Here is a 6,652-nt window from a genome sequence, read left to right as displayed (position 1 = left end):
ACAGTCAGCAAAAACAAGACCGGGAGTTGACTGTGGCTCAGATCATGAACTCCTCATTGCCAAATTCAGACTGAAATTGAAGAAAGCAGGGAAAATCACTAGACCATTCAGGTATTACCTAAATCAAATCCCTTATGATTATACAGTGGAAGTGAGAAATAGATTTAAGGGACTAGATCTGATAGATAGAGTGCCTGATGAACTATGGAATGAGGTTCATGACATTGTACAGGAGACAGGGATCAAGACCATCCCCATGGAAAAGAAATGCAAAAAAGCAAAATGGCTGTCTGGGGAGGCCTTACAAATAGCTGTGAAAAGAAGAGAAGTGAAAACACAAAGGAGAAAAGGAAAGATAGAAGCATCTGAACGCAGAGTTCCAAAGAATAGCAAGGAGAGAGAAGAGAGCCTTCCTCAGCAATCAATGCAAAGAAATAGAGGAAAACAACAGAATGGGAAAGACTAGAGAGCTCATCAAGAAAATTAGAGATACCAAGGGAACATGTCATGCAAAGATGGGCTCGATAAAGGACAGAAATGGTATGGACCTAACATAAGCAGAAGATATTAAGAAGAGGTGGCAAGAACACACAGAAGAACTGTACAAAAACGATCTTCACAACCAAGATAATCACGATGGTGTGGTCACTCACCTAGAGCCAGGCATCCTGGAATGTGAAGTCAAGTGGGCCTTAGAAAGCATGACTACGAACAAAGCTAGTGGAGGTGATGGAATTCCAGTGGAGCTATTTCAAATCCTGAAAGACGATGCTGGGAAAGTGCTACACTCAATATGCCAGCAGATTTGGAAAATTCAGCAGTGGCCACAGGACTGGAAAATGTGAGTCTTCATTCCAATTCCAAAGAAAGGCAATGCCAAAGAATGCTCAAACTACTGCACAATAGCACTCATCTCACATGCTAGTAAAGTAATGCTCAAAATTCTCCAAGCCAGGCTTGAGCAATACGTGAACCATGAACTTCCAGATGTTCAAGCTGGTTTTAGACAAGGCAGAGGAACCAGGGATCAAATTGCCAACATCTGCTGGATCATGGAAAAAGCAAGACAGTTCCAGAAAAAACTTCTCTTTCTGCTTTACTGACTATGCCAAAGCCTTTGACTGTGTGGATCACAATCAACTGTGGAAAATTCTGAAAGAGACGGGAATACCAGACCACCTGACCTGCCTCTTGAGAAACCTATATGCGGGTCAGGAAGCAACAGTTAGAATTGGACCTGGAACAACAGACTGGTTCCAAATAGGAAAAGGAGTACGTCAAGGCTGTATATTGTCACCCTGCTTATTTAACTTCTATGCAGAGTACATCATGAGAAACGCTGGGCTGGAAGAAGCACAAGCTGGAATCAAGATTGCTGGGAGAAATATCAATAACCTCAGATATGCAGATGACACCACGCTTATGGCAGAAAGTGAAGAGGAACTAAAAAGCTTCTTGATGAAAGTGAGAGGAGAGTAAAAAAATTGTTTAAAGCTCACCATTCAGAAAACTAAGATCATGGCATCTGGTCCCATCACCTCATGGCAAGTAGATGGGGAAACAGTGGAAACAGTGTCAAACTTTATTTATTTGGCTCCAAAATCACTGCAGATGGTGACTGCAGCCATGAAATTAAAAGATGCTTACTCCTTGGAAGGAAAGTTATGACCAACCTAGACAGCCTATTAAAAAGCAGAAACATTACTTTGTCAACAAAGGTCCATCTAGTCATGGCTATGGTTTTTCCAGTAGTCAGGTATGGATGTGAGAGTTGGACTGTGAAGAAAGCTAAACGCCGAAGAATTGATGCTTTTGAACTGTGGTGTTGGAGAAGACTCTTGAGAGTCCCTTGGACTGCAAGGAGATCCAACCAGTCCATTCTAAAGGAGTCCTGGGTGTTCTTTGGAAGGACTGATGCTAAAGCTGAAACTCTAGTACTTTGGCCACCTCATGCGAAGAGTTGACTCATTGGAAAAGACTCTGATGCTGGGAGTGATTGGGGACAGGAGGAGAAGGGGATAGAGGATGAGATGGCTGGATGGCATCACCGACTCGATGGACATGAGTATGAGTGAACTCTGGGAGTTGGTGATGGACAGGGAGGCCTGGCGTGCTGCAAATCACAGGGTCGCAAAGAGGTGGACACGACTGAGTGGCTGAACTGAACTGAATCTTTAATGTTCACATCCTAGGTTACTGAATCAAATCCTAGGCCATATGATGGAACCATAATCCATCATAACAGTGCTTCTTGACTCTGGGCATTTATTAGAATCAACTGAAGAAATTTTATCAAATTATCAAGACCTGGATATCAGAACAGCTAAATCGTACCCTCTGGAGGTGGACCCAGGAACCCCCTAGTATTTTCTGAAGCCTTGCCTTGTTAATTGTAATGATAAACAAGTCTTGAGGGAGGAACACAATGGCTCTGCTTAGCACCCATTGCCAACCCAGGGAGACTGGTGCTGTTCCCTCCCTTACATACGTTTTGTTGTGAATGTCGATGGCGCAGAGGCAGCGAACCACTGATGAGAGCAGCGTCCAGACTCCAAAGGTCCGAGCTTGGAGGCCATTCACTGTGCAGCAGAAACAAGCAGGAGTGTTGAGAAGGGTGCGTCAGGGTTCCCTCCAAACTCCTCCAGCTTCACTAGAGGAGTCAGAGAGCTGAGCCTGTGATCCCCTTGGCTGGGTAAGGTATAGGCTCTAATGCTGCACGTGGGAACTAGAAGGAATGGAAAGAATTCCAGAAGGAAAGTTGATTCAGCCCCTCTTCAAATGCCTATAGTTGGGTGGGCGAGTTCCAAGAGTAGAAACCCAACAAACAGCCTACTTTGGCAGTAACTCTTGGGGTAGTGGTTTATGGGTCTCCCTGGAATCTGCTCTGGTTTTGGTGAAGCCCAGTGAGTCTGAATCAGGATAAGCGTGGAGGAACACGGTGGAGAGCGGTCTGTCAATGCAAGATGCCTAGGAGGTCAGCAGACTTTCAGTGAGGCTGATGCAGGACAGAACACAGAAATACTGAGCCCTGCACCCACACCTGGTCTTTAAGAGACCCAGGTCCCTGGATCTCCTGAATTCAGATCTATATCACGTGAATGAAGCCCTAACGAGGCTGGTTTCCTGTGCGTGCGGGAAGGGAACAAAGCTCCGGTGTTAGCTGGGACCACTCCGCTCTTGCCAGCTTCATTCTGGCACTGCTGTGCTAAATATCTTGTCCAGAGTGCTTAAATCATAGTCTATCATAACAGTGCTTCTTGACCCTGGGCATTTATTAGACTCAACTGACAAAATTTTTTAAAATTACCAAGACCTGGATACCAGATCAGTTAAATCATATACTATGGAGGTGGGCTGGAGAAGGCAATGGCGACCCACTCCAGTACTCTTGCCTGGAAAATCCCATTGGTGGGGGAGCCTGGTGGGCTTCAGTCTATGGGGTCGCTAAGAGTCGGACACGACTGAGCAACTTCACTTTCACTTTTCAGTTTCATGCATTGGAGAGGAAATGTCAACCCACTCCAGTGTTCTTGCCTGGAGAATCCCAGGGATGGGGGAGCCTGGGGGGCTGCTGTCTATGGGGTCACACTGAGCCGGTTATGACTGAAGCGACTTAGCAGCAGCAGCAGCATGCAGGTGGGCCCAGGAGGTCCCTGGTATTTTTGAAAGCCTTGCCTTGTTGATTTTAATGTACTGGTATTGATCTATAGGGAAAAGCAAGGATACTTCCTTTGCTGGTCTCCTGAGCAAGAGAAATTTTAGGGGACAACACTCACAACCAAAATTTGTGATTTTCAGGATTTTCCTTTAAGGATTTTTCAGCCTTTGGAAAACCAGACAGCAACACTAAATTCACAACCCCAAAGATCTTTAGATGGAAGTCATCTTGAGAAAAAAATCTCATATCCCAAACTAAAATATAGCGGTTAGTCCTGGAGAGCTATATTCTTTTTTTTTTTTTTTTTTTACATTCTTTATAAAGCATTTTGATAGTGCTTCTGATGAAATGACAGGAAATTTCTCTTTTCTATTTCTATATATCTCTTTATGAGTGAGAACTAAAAATGGAATATCTCAGTAACCCTAACCAGAGTAGGCATCAGGTACAATTCTTCTACTGGATGCTCCAGGGTCCTGCTATCACCAGCAAAGCACCAGGAGGTCATGTGGGACCTACTTCTGAGCTGTGTGTGCATGCAGGCCTGCACAGGCGCGCACACACAGTTCTGCTCACCTATTGCCCTTCGACAAATCAGATGACCTCTGAGCCTTTCTGTCTCAATTTTAAATTCAAAGGGCTAGGACAGATGACCTCAAAAACCTGTGAATCTATACAGAGTTCCTGGACCACCGGAGGACAGCACTGGAGGGTGAAAAGTGGAATTGTTCCACCCACTTTTCCAGGTTCTCTAAGCTTTGTTCAAAGGGAGCCTTAGCCTTCTTACTTTCATTTTATACTCAGATGCTGCAAAAATGTGAGCTAAGTCAGAACCTGAATGTGGGTTACCTATATATGTGACATAGAATTGTCGCTACTATGAAACGGTGCTGCAGCTCAAGCCACCCCACGTATCAAAGCAGGGAAGCGCAAGCTGAAATGTGCAACCACTCTCCAGCAAAGAGGCTCAGGACACTGGGGAAAGCCATGGCGGGCCTGCAGAAGTTCATGTGGGAAACCAACCTGGAGGGATTTTGGATATCTTTTCAGGGTCTGTGTCATGGTTTGAGAAGACCTTGGATGAGTACTTCTCCATATGCAAGGTAGGGTATAAACCATACGGCCCATGACCTAATTTCTGAAAGAAGCAACAGGAAAACCTTCTTCATGGTTTCCTCATCAGGCATCAGAGTCACCTGCACAAAGGATGCAGGTCTTTGCTTTCTCACCCAGGTCTGGTTTGCCAGTGTAGATATTTTCATAGAGAAAGGTGTGGTCTCGGAAGCTCTGCAGCGAGTGACCCACGGCTATGATGGATGTCATCATCAGCCAGCTGCGTAACACGTTGAGGAATCTGCTCATGGCTCCCCTCCAACCTGAGAGGGCTTTTTGCCCTGGAAACAAAAGCAAAGGGCAGGAGACAACAGATGGTTAATGTGCTTCAACTGTAAGCTCTGCAGTCAACCTGTGTCCCATTCATGAGAGCTGCACTAATCTTACTTCGTCAGTCATTTCATAAATGAAATGGTGCTCTCCCAAGCACCAGAGGCTCGTCTATCCCCAGGCACCCTTCATAGGGTTGGCACTTCGCCTTTGAATACCTACCTTCACTCAAAGTGTGCTGACAAGAGTAATAAAAAAAGGCTAAATAATGCAGTGGCTGGAAATGACAGACCCTGTGGAAAAAGTGGGGACAAAGGGAACAGAGGAGAGGGAGGTGTTCAAACATCACTACAAAGAAATAAAATGGACTCTAATGAAAGATTTATGGAAGTTGGTCTCAATATTTCATCATACTACCAGTGGTGAGTCAACAGCATACTGTGCAATAGGTAGCACCATGCTTATTTTCGGCTAAGGAATTTCTCCAAAATATTAGCCTAAATCAACACTCTCTTCTCGTGGCTGAAATCAGAGCCCTGGGATCTTTACGTCTAACCTGATGCTTCACGACATTCTTTTGTACTGCAAGTACCTCAAAGGTAATTATAAATCTACTAACAGGTACCTTCCTGGCCACTGGTGATCGATCCTTCCAAGCACAGAGAAGTCTTGCACGTCTAAGTGGCATCTATGGTTTGAGGGAAATATTTACATGCTTTAAGTTTTCTCTACTTTGGTTCACAGGGATTCCATGTTCCATAAATTAGGAAAACAAAATAAAAGTTAAAAATAAATAAATTGTGGGGACTTGAGAAACAGTGAGAAAATTAGACGGAGAAGGAAACAGCTATGTTGGTGTTGGGTTGCGGAAGAAATTACAGTTATTGATTGTATACACCACGTGCTGTGCCAAAAACCTATCTATTATCTCACTGAATCCTTAGACAAGGTCGGGAGACACCATTAATATTTCCACTTTACAGATGGGGGCTGGCACAGAGGTGTTAAGTGACTTCCTTGAGGTTACACAGGCAAGAGATGAAAGAGCTGAGATACAGAACATGGTCCATGCGTCTCTATGATGGTCTCACTGAGCATATTTGGATGAAGTTTCCATTTTTGAGAGAGTCAAGCAAACCATAGCCACCTGTCTTCAAGCGTATAGAAAATACCATCGGAGTATATACTTTTTATTTAAAAAACAGAACAAAATGTTAGATCAACCCTTGCTGAGCACCGATTCAAATTCTCTTGGTTTAAATAAAAACCATGTAATAGAAATCTAATCATGGAATTGATGCTTCCCATCTTTGGTATGTGACCCATGGTTTGTCTAGCGTCTGGTTCATTTCTTTGGCCTGAAGTGGCGATAAATTATCAGGCTTCCTTTGTCACTTTGACCGTAGGCCTTGTGTTATAGTCCCACATTACTCAGCTGAAAGAAATACTAACATCAGTAATGGCTCAAAACAGTGTGACACACCAAAAAACAAAGAAAGTTCCAGAGGAAGAAGGGTCAGTGGATGAAAGGCTCAGTGCAAATGGGTCACAAAAGTGGCCTCTGTCAAAGTCCAGAGAGAATGAAGCTCTAATGGAATCACAAGCAGTTCC

The sequence above is a fragment of the Bubalus bubalis genome, chromosome 11 (assembly GCF_019923935.1).
Source record: "Bubalus bubalis isolate 160015118507 breed Murrah chromosome 11, NDDB_SH_1, whole genome shotgun sequence".
Classification (NCBI taxonomy): Eukaryota; Metazoa; Chordata; class Mammalia; order Artiodactyla; family Bovidae; genus Bubalus; species Bubalus bubalis.
The sequence above is the reverse complement of the archived record's forward strand: the minus strand, read 5'-3'. Positions refer to the sequence as shown.